Below are 22,135 nucleotides of genomic sequence, written 5' to 3'. Positions count from 1 at the left end.
GAGTTAACTTTAGGATGCTGACTCGGTAAGACTTAGGCTAACAGAATAACTCCAATAATGGCATAAAATATGTTTTAAGCATACATGCTTGTGTGGATATTTTAGAAAACTGTCATTGGTAGTGCTTAATACACAAAGTAATTCTATCAGAGATTGCATCTGGAAGAAAAATGAGAGAATTTGCTTCTTGAATTGGTGTATCATGAGCCACACATGTGAAACAATTTTGCTATCTGTATGTGCAATTAATATGAAATAAACACGTTTCATCTGAAGTTATTTTTAGTTAGATGATGTTTATCTAAAACCCCTTGTTTCAATTAACTGTAACTGATACTTGATCTGTAGTGTTATTACTTGTTTTACAGCCTGATAATAAGACTTATAATATCTAGGAATGATAAAAAGCCTGATAGTAAGGAAGTCATTATACACAGTATACCCTGCCTGATGGTATGCAACAATTTTTTTCTTCAAGAACTTACTGAATATCTAATAACTGACAGGCTGTGGGCTAAGCACTGGAAATACAAGAAACTCAACACAAAATCACAATGAAAATTGTGTTAACAATTTAGCACATAATGACTATAAATGTTATGATCACAAGTATACCCGAGTTTGGTTCATATGAAGCCAAATTCCTTTATCTTTTTAAGATTTCTTATATATCACAAATGACAAAGATCAGATTAGAAAATATACGTTGGTGGTCTGCCAACCTATTCTTTTAATGACAATAGGTCTAAGTAAATAGTCTTGAATTGTAGCTCACTGGTGCTATGGGAGTTAGCATTCCACATTTAGACAGATTTAAATCCAAATTCGCCTACCTAGTGGCATGTGACTTTTGAGCAATTATTTAACCTCTTCAAGCTTCATAGTTTCTTTGAAGATTGAATGAGATAAAATTTAAAACCTTTATAGAACATAATATAATCTTAATTTTTCCACTTAAGATTTATAGGAGCAGTTAAAAATAATTCCTCTCTTTTTTTATGAGACTACAGAAATGTTCTTACAAAAACCTAAGTTGTGTGGTAGAGCTGAGATTAACATTATGAGAACTAGGATGAGACAGACTCCAAAGTGCTTAAATTAAGGTTCTATTCCGTATAGACTGTGTTTATGAGAAGATACTCTAAACCCAATGCAATTTAGTTCCTCACCTATAAAATGCAGATAAAAGTATTTTTATAATTAATCTGAGAAATATGTTTTCAGAAAAAAACCTGTTAATCATCTGTAGTCATTAAATTATGATCCTTATTCAATTAAAATCAAACAACTTTCTTCACTCTCATTAGGCTTACTATTATTAACATGTAAAGAGGTAGAATGCAGTCTGGAAGCAGTATTTCCTATCTCAGATACCTATGGAGGTAAGCAATATAAATAGGTGAATCTGAAGCAAAATAATACAAAAAGAGATGGAGAGTGTGTCAACTGGAAAGTGTATGCCCATGGAGAACCTTTTCAAATTGAAAAAGTTTTAAATGCTAGTTGCACAAAACAAGTCAAACCTGTAGGACTAATATGACCCATTGGTCCCATTCTAAGTGGCTTAACATGGTGCACGAGGGAGTTAGAGTATAAAACAAATAACTTTGTTCTCTACAGTCCTTTTTTTCTTTTTGGCCCAGGGAAAATGCCTCCATGTGTTAGAACATAGGCTGTGTATTCTTCAAAGATGCATGGCCCTGGAGGTTTAAAAATAATTTCAGAAATCACACACCTAGTGATTCTAAATCTATATAGTAACTTTTGGAAGAACTGTTGTTGGTAGGTGACTTACACCATTTTTTGCAGTGGGAATTAAAAATAAAACACACAAGGAAACTATATCTGTACTTGTAACTTTGAAGAACTTTGTGCATGCTCCTCTGAGGTTAATCCTAATTCAAGACTAAGGAAAAAAAAAACTGTGAAAAGCAGAAGAGAGATATGCTTGGCATAGCCTAGTAGGACATGTCATGTTCCACATCACACCCTAATATCAAAAGTAAATATTTATTAGAATACAATTTTGAGGCATTCCTTATTACAGAAAAATTAGTTTGCTCTTAGTGTTTTCTTAAATTGTCTATTTTCAATCTTATCAACTCCTAGGCAACTTGTACATCCAATAGATAAGCATGGAAAATTTATAACCTTCAGTCTTTCTGTGTGTACACCTGGTATGCTCAGAGCTGTTGGAGAAAAATGTCACTGTTGGAAATTTAGGCTCTCGGTGTGACATAGCTACTCTTCCATGTTTCCAGAATCAGCTTAGCTCCTATTATCCACAACAACCATTTAAAACCTCTTCCACCCTCATTATATCTCCAAAACCATATCTCTACTCTGAGCTTGATATTCCAGCTTCTACTTCATAAAGAAAGAAGAGTCTCTCAGAAAAGACTAGTCAACTTTATGAATCCTAAACAAAACCCTCTGCTATCTGGCACATTCTCCCCAAACCACCCCAAAACACACGCACACTAACAAAAACAACTGAGACTAAAGATAGACTATTGCCTCTAAATAAAGTGGTAATAACAAAGCTTCTCATTGGGTTGCAAACTAAGTGAGGTGCCTTTTATTAGAAGTTACCATTAACCTATCTATTCCTTGAGGATAGAGAGGAATTTCATTTGACTTCTCAAATACTTTCTGTACCTCTCATCAATGGTGGCATCTCATAAATGATTGGCTGAATAGATTAGTATACATGAGTAAGTCCCAGAGTACTTAGATGCATTCTTGAAAGACTAAAATATATGACAGTCTTTTATTGATATATGATTCTCTAACAATTATGTGAAGAAAATATGAAATTCAAATCTAAATTGCGTGGCTTAGAAGCAAAACATAGGTTATCCTCTTAGAAATGGAATCAATACAGTAGCTACTCAGTTGTAAAATAGAATGTACTAAACATGAAAGCATTTCAATTTGGTCTTCCTTTTTCCAATTAAGCTGTTTCATTTCTTTTACATTCCTACAGTTCTCTTTCCAAATCGCATTGAAAGCTGTATGAATGAATGAAGTTTCATTTCCACAAGTTGCTTGTTACTTTTATCATTTTTGATATCTATAACATAAATAAACAGTATGCAATTTCACAATGGAAAAATTTTCTATTCAATACTTACCCATTCGAAGGAAGAGGGGGTGTTGAGGGAAAGAGAGAGTAAAGAAATACTGTATGGAAAAAAGTAGGACAGTATATTAAAATGAAGCAAACAAAACAGGGGTGCATAAAAAAGAGAATGGTATAAGTAGAAACAGCCTGTAACCTGGGGAAAGTAGATATTAATGCCTAAGTCTGCTTTCCATAGAATATATGCTCCTGGAGGAATGGCAGCATGTCAACTCCTGCTTTGATTTTATGTAGCCTCTGCTCTGCTGTGTTTAATGTGGTCACTGAAAAATTATATTTACTCACCAACTAAGTAACCCAGCAGCATAAGTAGAGGTCTTCTTGCTGCAATGCTTTAAGACATGAATTAGAATGTAAACTGGTAAATTATCAATAAAGTTGACATAAAACTTTTTGTTCCCAAAGATAGAAAGCAAAAAGAGCATGGCCTTGGGGTAATATACTATGCCTAAAGGCTAACGAAGTCTCCTGCCACATATTATATTAGGGTATTATTACATTTTGTCTATTAGGAGCACAGTACCCTTGAGATTTTATAGGATTTTGAACATAAATCCTTTGGAAGCTCCAATTTTAGTTGATGCAGAAGTATATACCATGGCTCTTAGCTCATGAATGGGACAATACACCAAATCATTTCTTGAGATGCCTAATGTGAGTATCAAATTACCAGCCTCTACCAAGCAAAAGGGAATGCTAATTAAAGGGGTAGGACATGTTCCAGTTGTTCCAATCAAAGAGAGCTTAATCCTTCCATAAGCTGGCTGGCTTTGTTGGAGGAAATTCTGAACAACCTTGTTACTTTTGATAACTGTAAGCCACTGACTCATGGCCCCTTGACAGCTAGCTGAGCATGTAATAACATTTCTCTGTATTTTGGGACTGGCTTAGCTGGCTTTATAATAGATTATTGTGGATGTTAAAGTGAAATGTTAGTCTTTCTTTAAAGCTCTGTATTCCCCAGTAATTAAGGTTATAAAAAGGGCACAGAGCACAATACAGTTTCAAGGTCACCAAATACAGATGTAATAGCCTTCTGTTTGTGTAAATAAGGTACTAACCATAGGTTTATTCTGCAATTGTGTCATGAAAAATAGGTTTTTCAAGAGCAGTTTGATAGAAAAGCATTTTGAGGTATATACGAAATGTGGTCTTTTTCCTTTTAGTTCAAAAAAATTAATGGCTAAAAGGAAAAATCAAGTGACATTACAGAAAAGCAGTAAAAACGATTAAAAAAAATATAAGAAGTTGAATGTTATCAGGTAAGAGGAAAATCAGACAAAAGTGCACAACTTCATCCAAAAGCATTTGAGGTCATTGGGTGTAATAAGAATCTTGGAGAAATCACAACCTTTGGCATGAAAATGTCTACAGAGACCACACAAACAAGGATTTCACTTTTACTTTCAAGGTGGTGACAGCTATTGGCTGTTTGTGTTTCCGATTCAATGTAAAAGGGGAAAAGCCAGAGAAAAAGTTCACCGGAGAGAGCCATTTAACTACTTGTTTCAAAGAAAGACATTGATATAATTTCATTCAACTCTAGTTTTGATATTCACTCACCATTTGAATGATATCCTCATATTAGTCATTATAATAGGGAGAGATGTTTTATGCTGTATTTCATAAGAAATATTCCTTTGTGATGTTCATTTGCCATATAATTTAAAATTTTAAAATACAGAAGAAAGCTCTCCTATTCAAGTGTTGTAAAGGTAAAACAACTTCCTATAGAGTAGAAGAGTCACACTAATGGTGTAGACTTCTATTGCAGAAGAATCCTAGCATTGGGAAAGAATAATTTACAGTGTCAGGAAGGCAATCATATTTTCATTCTACCAGATAAGATCAGGGCAGGTACTCCCCAAGGAGCAAGGCTCCTTGCTTCGTTTTTGAACTGATGAAAGAGAAGATGTGCAATGCTTTATAGTGCAGACAAAAATGTCACACCAATAATTGCTATGCAGGTGCTTAAGTACATGCCAAGTAAAACCATAAATTATATTTCTCATGTATTAGGTATTAATTGTGTCAGTAGTTAAAAGAACAATTACCACATAACATGTACCTTTTTAAAAGATGGAAATAATCAAGAAACTCATTCAGATAACCTTTTGTAAAGAATTAAGACTTCTTTTCTTTTCAAGGTATTTTACATTTCTTGTCCTATCTATCTTCTAAGCAGAAATCTTCATTTTAGTCAAATTGCTTCTATTGGAATGCCATATATAATATACTGAAGGTGTCTAAAATTTGTCAAATACAAACCTAATTAATAATGTAATGAATTTATTTAAAGTTAATCACAGAAAAAAAAAATGAAGCTTGTATAATGTTCAGGAAGTCAAAGCCATCCTAGAATTCACCAGCCCCTTCTCTCTAACCACATAAATGTACTCAGTTCGAACTTTGTAATAAGACAAATAAATATCTCACACCCCAAAACCCAATAACCTTATTTGGCTTGCTCCTTCTGTCTGTAGTTTTTCTTGACTTAAACTCCACCTCACATTGGCTTATGGTGAGCCCATTAACCCAATCTTGGCCAATCAGAGCTCTGCCTTGGTATTGTTCAAACGAAAGTTGGAGAAAATAAGTGTCATTTTCCTATACAGCCTTAAGGCAATGAAGACACAAGCACTGCACTGACCTTTGCTGTGGGTCAAGTATCACTGAGTGACTGACACAAAGAGGGAAACTAAGGTAAGAGCAAGACAAGAAAATATGCTATTCAAGTTTCTGAGTCTAGTCATCCGAAGGCTATCTGTACCATTGACCTTTCTGAGATTCAGTTAAGTAAACTTATTTCCAACCCGCTCTGGTCTGTGATGCTTTAGGTTTCTGTTTATTTATAAACAAAGGAATTGTGAAACATACATCTGCATTCCCACCTGACTTTGTTATTTGTTAACATAGTATGCATTAATTGCTTAAGACGTACACCGCTTGTATTTGAATTTAACTCAACCAGTTCCTAAGTAAACAACCTTGGTCTCATGTCTAAGCCTCTCTGTGATTTAAATTTCTTATACATAATTACGTACTAACCAGCTTTCCCTCATGTAAATATTATGAATATTAAATTAGTTAAAATATGTAAAGGAGTTAGACAAGTGACTGGCAAAAGATAATAAAATCCATTAAAACAATGTTAGGTTTGATTAAGATTATAGAGCTGGCCACTTACATTGATCATTACCTTTAATCATAACAAAAATGTGTATCAGGTTGCCATTATTCTTCCCATTTTACAGATAAACAGAATAAAGAAGTGGCAGCCTCCGCACTGAATCTCAAGTTTGTTTGAATCTGATTTTTATGTTTTTCCTTTATATCAGGGTAAATTGGCAAAATTAATATGAAACTTATCCCATAACATTATAGTTTATAATATAAGAGTCTGCCTTCTCTTCTAGATCATAAATTCTGTAATGGTGGTAACTGCATGTACTGAGTTCACTTTGCTAACCTCAGTGCTTAGCAGTGTACATGTTCTCCCTCTCCTTCAACTCTTCCCTTTCCTGCTTTTCTTTCCTCCCTTTGCCATGTGAAACGCGCATGTTAAAGGGCTGTGTGATCTGTCTGAAATTATTTGGTATGGCGCTCTTGGCTACCCATGTTTTCCCCACTTCCACAGAATATTGTCATCCAAGGAAGAGCCTTATTTGCGTTCTTTGTCTGTGGCCTGATAATTGCTTTCTACTTAGATCTACTTAGATCTCTTTCCTGCTAATAACCTTGTATCTGTTCTCACTGTTCTGGGTTTTGGAGGGAGTTTCCAAAATAACTCCGTTTTCTATCTATGGTCTTACTCTCTCCAATATTCATTGGTTATGACATGTTCCCACAATCACATTGCCTTTTATTCTAAATTCCCAGCATAGGCCTGGTAGGGAGCTCTATTGTAGATCTGCTAACCTTGATTGTTAATGATAAGTAATTTCCACTTTTGATCCAAATTCTTTCTTGCTAGCACCAAGATAAATATTCCTACTCCAAAGAGCACCATCTCTCTCCAGCACATAGCCCTTACACATTTCCAGAAGGCCATGCTATCACCACAAAGCCATGAAGTTATAGTATGTACATATAAAGCCAGAAGTGATGAGAGCAAAGGTGGCTAGGTAATATAATGTCACCATCAGTCTCAAGGGCTGCAGTAAAGCCTAGCAAGTTGCCAGTGACAAGTTAGGCCACTTGAGGTCAGTGAAGTTCATGGCTCAGTAAAGAATGGTTTATATGATAGGAGATTCTTTCTTACTTTTAGTTATATAAAGAAATGTCTTCATTACCAGATCAAACTTCCTTGTATTTGTAATATATTCTTAGTATGAGTGCCATAACCAAACATCTATTATCTATTACCCTGAAAATACAAAATTTATTTTAATAATTTCATAAGATTTGTTTAAATGTATTACTTATATTTAAACAACTAAAATATCTCTGTGTAGTCAATAACAGGTCATATAAAAATATCCTGAGACTGTTAAAAATGACCTAATTAATACTAACTTATTAACTTTGGCAATATTTGTTTAACTGTTTAACTAATAGACTTCTTCAGTGTAACACAGTAGCTATCACTACAAATATTTCTGAATACTGCGAAAGTGGTAGGTTAGAGAGATATGCAAATGGAAATTATGTGCCCCTTTTCTCAATACATAATAGAGTGAAGACATAAATAAAACCTAGATTAGTTAGCTTTCTATGGGGATTACCAATGAACAGTGAGACATATGGATTACTATTTACAGACCAACAGTGGGGAGTGTAAATTGGCATAGCCACATTGGAACACTATTTGGTGTTACCATCACACTTCTATGTCCTGTGACCCATCAATTACACTTCTAGCAATTCCCAACAAAGAAGAAATGAACAATTATGCCAAAGACAGGTAAAAGAATATAAGTAGTAGCACTGTAATACTCACAAACTAGGGGAAAAAAGCTCAATGGTTTATTAGAATAAATTTTTCTTTTAAACGTGGTATAGTATACCAGAAAATATTATAAAGTAATGAAAGCACAAATGAATACAACATGTATAAACGGGAATGAGTGTCTTAGTTCATTTGGGCTACTATAACAAAATACCATAGCTTATAAACAACATAAATTTATTTCTCATGGTTCTGGAGGCTGGGAAGCCCAAGATCAAGTTGTCAAGAGATTTGGTATGTAATGAATGTCCACATCCTAGGTTTTGCTGTGGCTTCACATAGTGGAAGGGGTGAGCAAGTTCCCTTGGACCTGCTTTTTAAGGACACTAATCCTATCCGTAAGTGAAACTCTCATAATCTAATCACTTTTCAAAGGCCCCACCTTCTAATACCATCATTGCGGAGTTAGGATTTCAACGTACAAACTTCGGAGATAACAAACTATCAGAGTATAGCAAAGAGCTTCACTTACATAGTATTGCAGAAAACAAATCAGACTCAAAATCATATACCATATTTTAAACAGCATAGACTGGATTTGTCTGAACTGTATACAAATAGAAGCCAAGATAATGATTATGCTTTGGTGGGCTATAGCAACTGGAAGTTATTACAAAGGAGTCTTCCTGGATACTGATAATTGTTACTTGGATACATTTACCTTCTGAAAACACATTGAGCTCTGCAATGATAATATGTGCACCTTTCAGCTTGTATGTTATCCTGCAACAGTTTACTGAAATCAGAAAAAGGAGTCATAAAGTAGAGTATTAAAAATGGCAACTTCTACAAGTGTTCAGAGAAAGGATCACCCAATTCTAGAGCAGCTGAAAAATGACTTATAAGAGACATAAAGATCAACTGGAATCTTGAAAGTATAGATGTAATGCAGCATCACTCTTCTTGTTATGAGTACCTGTTACAATAAAGTTCAACTGAAAATAAGAGACAGAAAATGAACAAATGAATCAGTGTAGCTGAAACAAGATAAAATGCATTTCTCTCTCACTGAAAAACAAATTTGGACATATGTTCAGGTGAGGTATGGCAGATCCAAAGCATTCATCAGAAACCCAGGCTCCTATCTTTCCACTGCATCATGATACCGTATGTACAGCTATATTTTTGAGATGTTTATGGTTCAATACGACTGCTGAAGATGCAGATATCAGAGCCAAGGTGTTGACTGGTAGAAGAAAACAACACAAAAGGACAAACAATGGATTTTGGAGTTGAATCTATTCCCCTGAAGTTATTATCTAATAGGTGTCATACTACCTTTCCACCACATTTCCGTCTCATTTGTCACATGATCACACTTATCCTATAAAGAAGCTGAAAAATGCAGTCTTCCATTCTGAGAGGTAAAGTGCCGAGTTAAAATGAAAGCCTATCATTAAGACAGGAAAAAAGATTTTATTGTAGGTAAAGTTTTCTGCCACAGTGAAGAACAATAAACTGGTTATTCCCAAGGGCCTACTTTTGTGAAACACTAGCTTGAAAGGATAGGACTGATTCTGAAGCAGAATAGAAGTGATTTCTCTGTTACCACAGAGGATAGTAAAATGTGGCATATGTCTTTGTACAGCACATGTTTAAGTGGCCATATTTTCAAGTTTTATTTTATTTATTTGTATTTATTTATCCATGTCCAGAAAAAATGGCAAAATCTAGAACAAAAGACATTTCCTTGCATAGTTGAAAAGCTAAATATGAAAGTAGCTTTTGCAAATTTTTTGAAATACATCAGAAAACAAAGTTGCCTCTATGTAAGTAGGGACACCTATTAGTGATAGGTTTCTTTGATTTTAGAAATTCTTGCTATAACTTTCTAGCAAAGATACTGATTATGGCGATTTCCCCCTATATTATTTTCCTAAAATTAAATGTGCTTAGAGATCACAACTACAAATGATTCTGAGATAACATTTACACTAACCAACTCTAGAGGTATTTCAAAGGTCTCTTTTGAATTTTTTCAACAACAGGTTTTCAATATAGAGGAATAACCTCTGAGATTATTAAAGGCTGTCCCCTACTAGACTTTACATCCCTTGAAGGCAAGAGCAATTCATTTCTAAGTGTCTCACAAATCTACTACAGTGTCCAGTAATGAATAGATTTTTGAAGTGGGTAATGGGATAAATGAGCTGGATTGTGGCAGTGAAAACTAGCTGTACACACACACACACAAAATGTGTCCTGTTCCTTGTATAATGTGAAACTAATGATGGAACATTGCTGTTCAGGACTTTTTGAATTCAGGTGCGGTTAGGTGACCACTTGTCACCAACTGAATGGAGCAGGAAAAATGAGTAAGTCTCTGGGCCAGGGTATTTAAAAAGCAAGTTTATTGTGCTCTCTCCTTCTGCAAGTTGAAAGTAGATATTCTGAGATCCTACAGATGGTAAAACCATAATATGAAGCTGATCTAGATTGTATCACCAAATGGCACAAAGCTACTTCCAAATTTGAACAGCCATATTAGACTTTTGGCTGAGCAAGAAATAACATTCTATTGGATTAAGTCATTGGGATTTGGTGGTCCATTTGTTTAAAAAACAGCATAAATACAACAGAGACAAAGATGACTTCCTAAAGGTAAAATATACAGCTTCATCCTTTTTGAGATACTGTGTATCTGAATTGACAGAGGTGAATGAATGCTAGTCTAATTGTACTGAAAGCTTTTGTATGTACCAGCACCTGTACTTATACAAGTAATTTGGGATGTTTTTCTTAATATAGATAGGCATATATGTAAATATCCTTATTCTGTTATTTTCAGCCATAACAGTGAAAGAGATTAAGGTTCCATTATTAGACACAAATTTTGAGGTCTCAAATAATGTGAATGCCTCTTCTTCTTCTTCTTCTTCTTTTTTTAAATACAGTGTGTTATTCCCTGAAAGAATGCTTCTTCTAACTCAGAGTTTCTCAACCTCAGATTAATTGACCTTTTGGCCTGGATAATTCCCTGTTGTAGGAGGCTATACTCATTTTGTAGGATGGTTAGCAGCATTCCTGACTTCTGCTCTGTAAGTGCCCATAATATCTTGTGACCACCAAAAATGTTTTCAGACATGAGATATTGCCAAGTACTCCCTGAGAGTTTCAAAATGCCTCCTGGTTGAGAATCACCATGAGCTGAACCTTCAGATGTCATTCAGTTACTTCTACTAAATTCTAAAATGTAGATATAGATCACCAGAAAAAAAAAAAAAAAAGAAAAGAAAGAAAGAAAGAAAAATCAGCAGGTTTACTCTACAGTTATTCAAGTGGAGTAACCTTATGCTAAGACATCTTTGTTGCCTTGTAATTTAAAAACTACAAAATAAAAAGTTACTAATAGTGAGTCAATTTATCTAATTTGGGGGTTGCTGATAAAATATCTGTAAGTTGCATCAATGTGTGGCACATAGTATGCTTTCAAAAAATCTGTTGAAAAATGTCTAACCCTCTCCTGAGCTAATAATTCCACCAAATGACATGATGGCTATTTATTCATTTATTCAAGAAATACTAAGTTATTAAGGACAGGATCTATGCTGAGTGCTGGAGTCACAAGAAGAGGAAAGTTAATAATTACAATAGTGTCTTGAAGCCTTTTTCAGAAAGACTTGATTACTCCATCAAGGCCCAACAAGGCATATAGTGCATCCTATAGCCACAAACTTTAAAGTTAAAGGTTTACAACTGAGTTGCCTTAAAAGTCTACATAAAAATTATTTAGTAAGAAAAAAGCTTTAATTTATGTATATTATAGTTTTGATATGTCATTCAGTATATAAACATATGAATAATAAATGGAAGTTCTAAAATATACACATTTGCAAGATAATTGTATAGTTAGCACAATGTATATAATAGAGACATAAGTTATCACATTTTTATAGAAGTAAATATTTTATATTTATTTCTGAAATAAGATTTGTATTTTAAGAATATTTTATCAATATATTTATGAATGCTTTGTCTCTTCTTTTTATTCTTTAAACTAAAAAGATTACTAATAGGTTACATGTTCTAATATTTCAAAATAGAAAAATCAAAAAGAAGACTTAGATGAATATAAACATACTTGAAAAACTTTGATTTGTCTCTTTCTTAAGATCTTGAGAAGGCTTTTGAAAGCTTGATCCTAATCCTTTACTTTGCTTCATTTTAAAATAGACTATAAAACCAAATTCCAAGTCAGAGTTTGTCATTACTCAATGCCTCTTCTGATTAGAACTGTATTTTTTTACATCAATACATTTGCTAACACATATTACTCCATACATTGCTTTTAACACTAACTAAAGAGTTTATTTTCTGTTTGTGAATGTAGTAATTGGAGATTCTGACTGGCCTAGGCTATTAATATCTCTGCAACCCCTAGAGAGGTGGAACTGGCCAAGGAGTTCATTCAAATTGTTCCTCTCCACCTCTAGTGTTCTTCATGAGACGTAGTTCCAAGATAGTCAGTTACAATAAAGGAGAAGCATCAAATTGGCACATTGAAATCCTGCCTAGGTTGTAGCTTAGGAGGCATTCTTTGTGTGTTACAGAAGTGCTTGGCATTAGTAGGCTCTCAACTCATATTTGCTAAGTGAAGAAGGAATAACTGAATACAGAATGGTATGTTAATTCAATCTTTCAATCTGGATCCAGTCAATGTGGAGTCTGTGGACTCTATTAGTAACTTGCCTAGCTGTGCATGTTTTAATATAGACAGACAATTTGGTAGCTTCCCAACCTGCCTTGCTACTGAATGATGACTGGAGAACATAGGACTGCCACTGCTTTTAGAAATACTGCTAGTGGCAAAATACAAATATACAAGTTGGAGACGTAGTTCTTAATTGTTAGTAGAAATAGAGCTTTCCCTTCAGAGCAACATATTTCAAAACAGATTTTGAAACATTTACCTAAAACATGAGCAAATAGATTTCTCAACCTCTGGGGCATTTTCAGTCTTTATATTTTAGCCAGTTATCTATCGTTTAGAATAATAATACCAGTTTCAACCATCCTACAACTACAATATTTATTCTGGGACTTTAGAGTTGCAAACATTCCTTTAGCTGCTGGGAGTTTTATTGATAGATAACCTCTGGTGTTTCAGGACTTGGAAGCTTAATATCCCTGAGATTGGTACAACTCTGCCTCCTCTGACTACAAATAAAATCATCAATTAGCTGATTATCCTAACACCTTAGCTAACACCTTTATCTGAAAACACCTTCTGCTAACACTGGCATGACACAAGGGACAGTACCTTGCTCATGGCTTCTCCCTGCCAAGTTCTGATCCTTCAGTTCTTCTGCTCCCAGACCAAGCAAAAATGATGGGGGGAAGAAAAGATGCAAGGTCTCCTTACTCTATGATTTATGTAAGCCTGATCTAACTTTATAGTAATTCCCTTCTAATCAGGATTAGCTTATAGCATCAAGAATGAGAAAAATATCCATGGGCTTTCAAAAGGCAACTTCTCTCCTTTTGCTAGGGGGTACGGGAAGGGAAATTTCAGTAAGTTCATCTCTTCCTTAGAGAAGATAGTTTCAATGTTAATTTGATTATTTTTCTATTTCAGTGTGATTCTGTGCCAAAAATCCTTTCAAGTCTGCTTCTGAAACACACATATGTATGTATATATCTATGCACAGTCAAATATTGAACAGTTAACAGTAAAGATTTATCTGTTTTTTTCTTCAGGCAACTTCTAACCCACAACTTCTGTTTCTTAGAAGTGCCTAAGGCATTAGAATGACATCAAAGAGCCAGTAACTTGGCATTTACTATATTAATACTTATCTAGTGGAAATAAGAAACTATTAGAGTGTATATTCAGAAGCTTCAAGCTTTCACTTGATCATAGCAAAATATTAACATGTAAACACTTTAGAGAAGCAATGTATTTTTTTCTTGGGTAATTTAACATTCATTTTGAGGGAAAAATTATTATCCTTAATATATCTGCAATAGCTAAAGTTCAGGTCAACTTTATCTAGCATGTGAAGATGAGTTATTTGATAAATAGTGACCACTTCATCTTTGAGAAACCTTGCTTTAGATAAATAATTTCCAGGTAATAATTGTTATTTCTACTGCTTTATAAAGACTGTTTGAGTGTGGGGTCAAACTAACCTTTCATTAAATCAAAGCAGTGAACCAGATGCTTAGAATAATGATGATAATTAATCCATAGCCTTGTAGAAGAACAAAGGCTCATTTGAAGAAGGCATTTATATGCTAGAGTCATTTCTTTTGTTCTTGTTTTGTTTAGTGTCTCATGGTAATTGAATTCATAAGAGATTTGAGAAACATATTAGATAACATTTATTATGTGACAGCATATCAGCATTTCAGAAAACCCTCGTGTATGTACCTAGAGAATCAATTTACCTTTGATCCAATTTTATATTATGATTAAGTATACTCAAAATCAAAATGTTATCAAATGATAAACAATAAATTCTACCTTGGTTTCATGGATTTGGTTTCTACAAATTGTATTAGTCTATTTTCATGCTGCTAATTAAGACATACCCGAGACTGGGTAATTTATAAAGAAAAAGAAGTTTGATGGACTCATGATTCCACATGGCTGGGGAGGCCTCAAAATCATGGAGGAGGGCGAAAGGCACATCTTACATCACAGAAGGCAAGAGAGAGAATGAGAAGCAAGTGAAAGAAGTCTCCCTTTATAAAACCATCAGATCTCCTGAGACTTATTTACTATCCATAAAGCAGTATCAGGAAACTGCCCCCATGATTCATTATCTCCCACAGGTCCCTCCCACAACATGTGGGAATTATGGGAGCTATAATTCAAGATGAGATTTGGGTACGGATACAGCCAAACCGCATCATTTCATCACTAGCCCCTTCCAAATCTCATGTCCTTACATTTCAAAACCAATCATGACTTCCCAACATTCCCCCAAAGTCTTAACTCATTTCAGGATTAACTCAAACGGCCACAGTCCAACGTCTCATTTGAAACAAGGCAAGTCCCTTCCCCCTATGAGCCCGTAAAATCAAAAGCAAGTTAATTACTTCCTAGATACAATGGGGGTACAGGAATTGAGTAAATATAACCATTCCAAATGGGGGCAATTGGCCAAAACAATGGGGCTACAGTTCCCATGAAAGTCTGAAATCCAGCGGGACAGCCCAATCTTCAAGCTCAAAAATGTTTTCCTTTGACTCCATGTCTCACATTCAGGCGCCACTGTTGCAAGAGATGGGTTCCCATGGTCTTGGGCAGCTCCACTCCTTTCGCTTTGCAGGATACAGTCTCCTTCCTGGCTGCTTTCACCGGCTGGCATTGAGTGTCTGCAGCTCTTCCAGGTGCATGGTGCACACTGTTAGTGGATCTACCATTCTGGGGTCTGGAGGACAGTGGCCCTCTTCTCACAGTTCCACTAGGCAGTGCCTCAGTAGGGACTCTGTGGGAACTCTGACCCCTCATTTCTCTTCTGCACTGTCCTAGCAGAGGCTCTCCATGAGGGCCCCACCCCTGCAGCAAATATCTGCCTGGGCATCCAGGCATGTCCATACGTCCTCTGAAATCTAGAGGGAGGTTTCCAAATCCCAATTCTTAACTTCTGTGCACTCACAGGCTCACCACCACGTGGAAGCTACCAAGGTTTGGGACTTGCACCCTCTGAAGCCATGGTCTGAGCTCTACATTGGCCCCTTTCAGCCATGACTGGAGTAAATGGGATGCAGGGCACCAAGTTCCTAGGCTGCACACAGTATGGGGACCCTGGGTCCAGCGCACGAAACTATTTTTTCCTCCTAGGTCTCCAGGCCTGGGATGGAAGAGGCTGACGTGAAAATCTCTGACATGCCCTGGAGACATTTTCCCCGTTGCCTTGGGATTAATATTCAGCTCCTCATTACTTATGCACATTTTTGCAAACGGCTTGAATTTTTTCTCAGAACATGGGATTTTCTTTTCGATCATATTTTCAGGCTGCAAATTTTCTGAATTTTTATGCTCTGTTTACCTTATAAAACTGAATGCCTTTTACATAACCCAAGTCAACTTTTAAATGCTTTGTTGCTTAGAAATATATTCCACCAGATACTCTAAATTATCTCTCTAAAGTTCAAAGTTCCACAAATCTCTATGGCAGGGGCAAAATGTCTCCAGTCTATTTGTCAAAACATAGCAAGAGTCACCTTTTCTCCAGTTCCCAAAAAGTTCCTCATCTCCATCTGAGACTACCTCAGCCTGGACTTTGTCTATATCACTATTGGCATTTTGGGTAAAGCCATTCAACAAGTCTCTAGAAGTTCCAAACTTTCCCACATATTCCTGTTTCCTTCTGAGTCCTCCATACTCTTGCAACTCCCGCCTGTCACCCAGTTTCAAAGTTGCTTCCACATTTTCAGGTATCTTTACAGCAGCACCCCAGTCTCAGTAACAATTTACTGTATTAGTCTGTTTTCGTGCTACTAATCAAGACATACCTGAGACTGGGTAATTTATAAAGAAAAAGATGATTAATGGACTCACAGTTCATGGAGTTTAGTGGACACAGTTTAATGGACTCACATGCCTGGAGAGGCCTCACAATCATGATGGAGGGTGAAAGGCATGTCTCATACATTGCAGCAGGGAAGAGCAAGAATGAAAACCAACTAATATAAGACCATCTGATCTCGTGAGGTTTACTCACTAGAATGCAAGCAGTATGAGGGGAACTGCCCCTGTGATTCAATTATCTCCCACTGGACTCCTCCTACAACGTGGGAATTACGGGAGTTGCAATTCAAGATGAGGAAGGGGACACAGCCAAACCATATCACAAATGATCATGAATGGATTTCTTTCTAGAAAGAGATGGAAGAAGATAGTTTCTAGCAAGTTTGGATAAATCTGACTAGGTCAAAATGTAAAATTCTATTCCCTCTTGTGTTTATGTTAACAAAGCTAGGTTCTAATACTCATCAAACTTTTTGTACAGTCTTTTGTATTAAAAAAGAAAATAAATTTTCATGATACCGTCTAAATTTTTACAGAGATTTTTATAGTCCCACTTATTTTTTATACTAATTGTGCAAGGGAAGAAAATTAAGCAGAGCATATCTAAACAATCTAAGAAACACAATTCCTCATATATACCTCAAAATAAAGAAACTCATCTCAAAACATAACTTAAAAATAAGCATTAGAAACTGAAGCTGACTGGCATTGCACAGAGCATGTCTTAACAGAAAAAATAATTTTAATTCATCCATTCAATAAATATTTACCATATGCTTTCCATATGACAGCCACTGGGCTATTTAATATAAATGAGCAGCAAATATTCTATGGTGACAATTTTAAAAAATCAATAAAGATGCAAAAAAAATATTTAAAACTTTTACAAAATGGGCAGTCCACATTATAAATAGAAAAACAATTAGAAAGAAAACTAGAAGGAAGACAGATAATTGTATAAAAAATGTTTGGCAATTTGAAATACTGCCAGTGGATCAAGTAAAAAGAATATTATTTCTTTCTATTGGTAATAAGACAGAGAAATATTTATTGAAATAAATTTTATTGTGATGATGAAGCAATTGTCAAGGTGTTGGGGTTCAAGTGAGGAATATGAGCATGTAAAGAAAGTAACAGTGTTGAAAACTCTTAAAATACCTTGAAGAGAAGAATGCTATGGTGAAGGATAGAGGATAGAGAGCCAACAGATTGAGGATCTTTAATGAGATAACTTGGTAACTTAATGTTTATACCCTAATGAATAGACCTTAGCAAAGAGGGCAGCAATAAAAGGAGAGAGGGGAAAAAGTGGCATAAAATTGGTAAGTGATGTTCCTTCCGTTGGAAAAGGAGAACAGGGCAGGGCAGACGTAGGTGAGTTTATTTGTTTGGTGGCAGAAGTTGAGATTCATCTTGTTAAATGATTCCTATTTCAATGTAAATATGCATTAATTCAACAATTTCTATACTATTGTTGATATTTCTGAACATGGGAGGAAAGTGGAGAGGGGAATTTAAGGGCAGTTTAGGGCAATTTATAGAGACTTGTGAAAAATATTTAAATAGATTGCATAAGAAATGGGAACAAGAAATGAAGAAGGAATTGGGGAAAAGATTGCAAGATTCCAGTTGAAGAAGAATGTCATAAATTAGTATTGGCACAAATCTACATCATTCTCCAGGTATCTCTAATGATGCTTAGTAGCTAGGTGTATGTGTAGAAAAGTTAGGCTTTTGTTGTTGTTGTTGTTATTGTTGTTGTTTTCTTCAAGCAGTGTGGTTAAAGAGCAATAGAAAAAAAAGGGAACTGGAAAAAAATAGAATCAGAGAATGATTGAAATGATACACCAAGTTTCAGAGACATGATGAATGAAGAGATTATGGAAAGGGGTATAAAGAACAAAAATGGAGTTTTCAAGGAAAAGGAGGACTACCTGCATTTGAAGAAAATGTATATTGATATTAATTAAGATGAATCAGCTGGTTGATAATTGGGGAGACGAATGTTTCAGTTCAAGTTTTAATTGTTTAAGAGTTGCCAGATGACGATAGTATACAGTGTACGAAAACACTGAAAGAAGATAATAGTCACTAAAGGTGAAAAAAATTATGAACTGAAACTCAATCTAAAAATAATTTAGATTGTTTCTCAGTGTGAGAACTACTCCAACTATAATGGATAACCAGAGAAGTATTAGAACCATCTAAGAGTAATGACAACCAAGAAAACTACCTTTAGTAGAAAATAATCGAATAACACTTCAAAGTGGATAAAAAGAAAGAAGAAAGAAAATATTTTATAGTGGAAAGTACACGGCATTTAGAACCTGAGAGTCGTTCATTCATGTCCCAACTCTACCATTTACTAGATCTGTGGCATTGTCTATCTGAATCTTGGCTTTAACAATAGTAAAATATAGATTATCGCAATATATATCTATCATGCTATTTCTCTATGCCAGAGAATGGATTAAATAATTATAACCTGTTTTTTGGATGAAATAAGTCTATGTATAAAATCAGATGTGTAAATATATGAATATTGTCTCATAGAAATTCTGTTTCCACAATAATAAAAAATTAAGTATATGTTTTATTATTTTCATGTGAAGATACCTCAAGGTTATTAAAATACATCAAAATAATTTCATCTTTAATGTATATCCAATTTTGTTGAGCTTATTTGAAAATTGCTTCATTACTTCCTCTTTGGATGGTAACATGCCCTAAGATTTTGCTTAGTTGCTTTGTTTGCAAGGGCCTTATATAGCTACAGCATGTCTGCTTTCTTGTTATCAAAATATAATATAGTACAGTGAGTTCTATTTTATGATTAAAAATAAATTTTCATTAATAAATAATACACATTCAGTTAATATAAATTTTATCCTAATATAAACTGTTACATGTTTTTATAAGTATAAAGTTTAAAAAATATATAGGAAACTTTGCCAATTGCTATTTCAGAATAGGTGGGTTTGAGATGAGTGAAAACACATTTTTAGGATCTTTTAATTTTAAATTAATTTATCAATTATGTGAGAAGATATGCTGATGCTTAATACTTATTGAAATTAAACATAATTAAATGTTTTTATCACCTGTTTTCTAAACAATTACTATTGTTATGAGGATGTGTATAATACCGCTAAAGCCTACCGCATGCCACGGATACCTTGTGATGAAAAAGTGACAAAAATGTTTAGATTTATTTTAGCTGAATATATTGCCTCCTAAAAATAGAAAGAAAAAGAAATAAATTATATTAACAAATACTTCTAAGGAAAATCTGTTTCTAACTAGAGCAATTTTTATTAAACCCAATCTATCCATGCTTTTCCAGGTTAATTGGAATTATAAGCATTCCCTTTCAACATTGTAAAAAATCCCTTAATTGTAATTGGTCCCGTGACCTCTTGTCTAGGCCCCCATGGTGTGACAGCTGACCACTTCTGGCTCTAACTAAGCATCAGAGGAAGTTTTGGTTGTTCGGTTGGTGATGGCTGAAAATCAGTCTTCACTTCCTTCATTACAGGTATGCTGAGGAAATTGTATTCACTTCTTTTTTTGTTTTAATTAATTACTGATTCCGAAGCACCTTTTTCCACACTTGTTTAAACATCTATTTTCCTAAATGTGAAGATCATGCAGCTATTGTGCGAACAGATGATCACACTTTTAGTATATCCTCAATTATTCTCACATTTACTTTCTACATCACCCACTTTAGGGTTTACTAAGAGTTACATAATTCAGAGTATGGATTAGCATTTTACTTAAAGAGCACTGGCAGTTCAACACTTGGATTCATAATGCTCTTCCATCTCACCAAGAGCCTGTTTTTAAACCTAACATCCATCTACAAAACATAACAAGCAGGATTATGCAGAAACACACATGCAGAACATTTTTATCGTAACAGATGAGTGGCTCTCAGAGCAGACAAGAACCCATAGGGTATTCACTGCCATGACTCACTTGTCTCTTCAAAATGCGATATGCTTTATACATGAAATTTAAAAGTCTCACTGCTTCTTAGCACAAGTTAAGATAGAACCTGTTGCTCCCCCTGAATATATCATGTTCATTTCTACTCTAAGCCCTTGTTTTATGTTATGTCTCCATATTGTTGGGCCTACATTTTTCCTTCACACCTCTTTATATATCTTACCTATTTTGAAGGTACTAGCTGAGGTACCACTTCCACAATGCTTGGTTGATCCTGCTTATACAGAGTTCACATTATTTCTTAAGTATTTCTTTCACCAATAGAATTTTTTTTTTTTTTTTTTTTGGAGCAGGTACTGCTATCTTACAAGAGGAAAAGAAACCCTGACTTTGAACTTGGTACTAGGCAAACAATTTGTCCTCAGTTTTGAGAAGGGTGTGCATATTTCCATTTCTTATTGTCAACATGACAAGCAAGGATGAGACGCATCCATTCAAGTTTTACTTCTATTTGCCTTCATTTTAGTGCTGTCATGGGGAGTTGCAGTTCTAAGTCTCAGAATGCTAGTTGTTGGGTCTTGCCTTTAGTAGGAAGTTTCTGCACTTAAGGATGATACTGTTCTGTGAGTAGGCTCATTCTAATTTTCCATGGCAAAGAGTGATGAATTTTTTTTTTTTTTTTCACTAGACAAACTGGGGCCATATACAACTTTTTTTTTTTTTTTTTTTTTTTTTCTGAATATAGATGTAGAGACTTTTGTGTGCCACAATATAAACAATCTCGGACTGTGACTGGTCCCATAGGCTTGATTTGTCAGTTCACATCTGTTATCTAGTTTCTTGCTTAGGTAAACTGAAGTCCTCTTTCAAGGAAACGAAGTAGAATGTGAAAGAAGGAATAAACAGTTCCACTCAATTTTCAGGCCTAAGATCATAGCCCACATCAAAAGCTAGAGAAACTCAATGTTAAATGAATGACATTAGGTCCTCTTACAGTTATTACCAAATGAGTAATTTCCTTCCATATTGTTCTTCATGCACAGGTACCTCCTCAGGGAACTCTGAAAAATAAGTAGAAATAGTATGAGACAAGCAACAGTCATATTCCAAAGGTAATAACATTCTCACTTTATCACATATCAAGTTGAAATATGAAAATGAAAAAGCTTAAAAATATGATTTATTTAGATTTAAAACTTGATTCAAGCCATAAAGACAACCATTATGATACAGACCAAACTGAACTTAAATGTATTTTAAAAATTTGATTTAAAAATTTTACCCATGATTTTTTCTGCTTTGATTGCCTTTGTTTACCTGATTTTTCATTCTTTTCCTATTCAATATCAAAATATTAGATGCACATAGTAAAAAATAAAATTGCAAAAGTTTATAATGAAAAAGAATTTCTTGTTTTATACCTAGTCTAGTATCCTGGTAAAACATATTAATTATCTAGATTTTTTTTTTATTTTAGAGGTTTATAAGGTCATAGTACTTAAAATATTATTATAACAATAATTCTAGATTTAACTATTGGTGTTCCACAATGAAAAGAATATTTAACTTCTAATACTACTCAATAATCCTCATTCAACTCACATTTTGATGGACATCT

This window comes from Piliocolobus tephrosceles, chromosome X (assembly GCF_002776525.5).
Source record: "Piliocolobus tephrosceles isolate RC106 chromosome X, ASM277652v3, whole genome shotgun sequence".
NCBI lineage: Eukaryota > Metazoa > Chordata > Mammalia > Primates > Cercopithecidae > Piliocolobus > Piliocolobus tephrosceles.
This window is presented reverse-complemented; position numbering follows the sequence as displayed.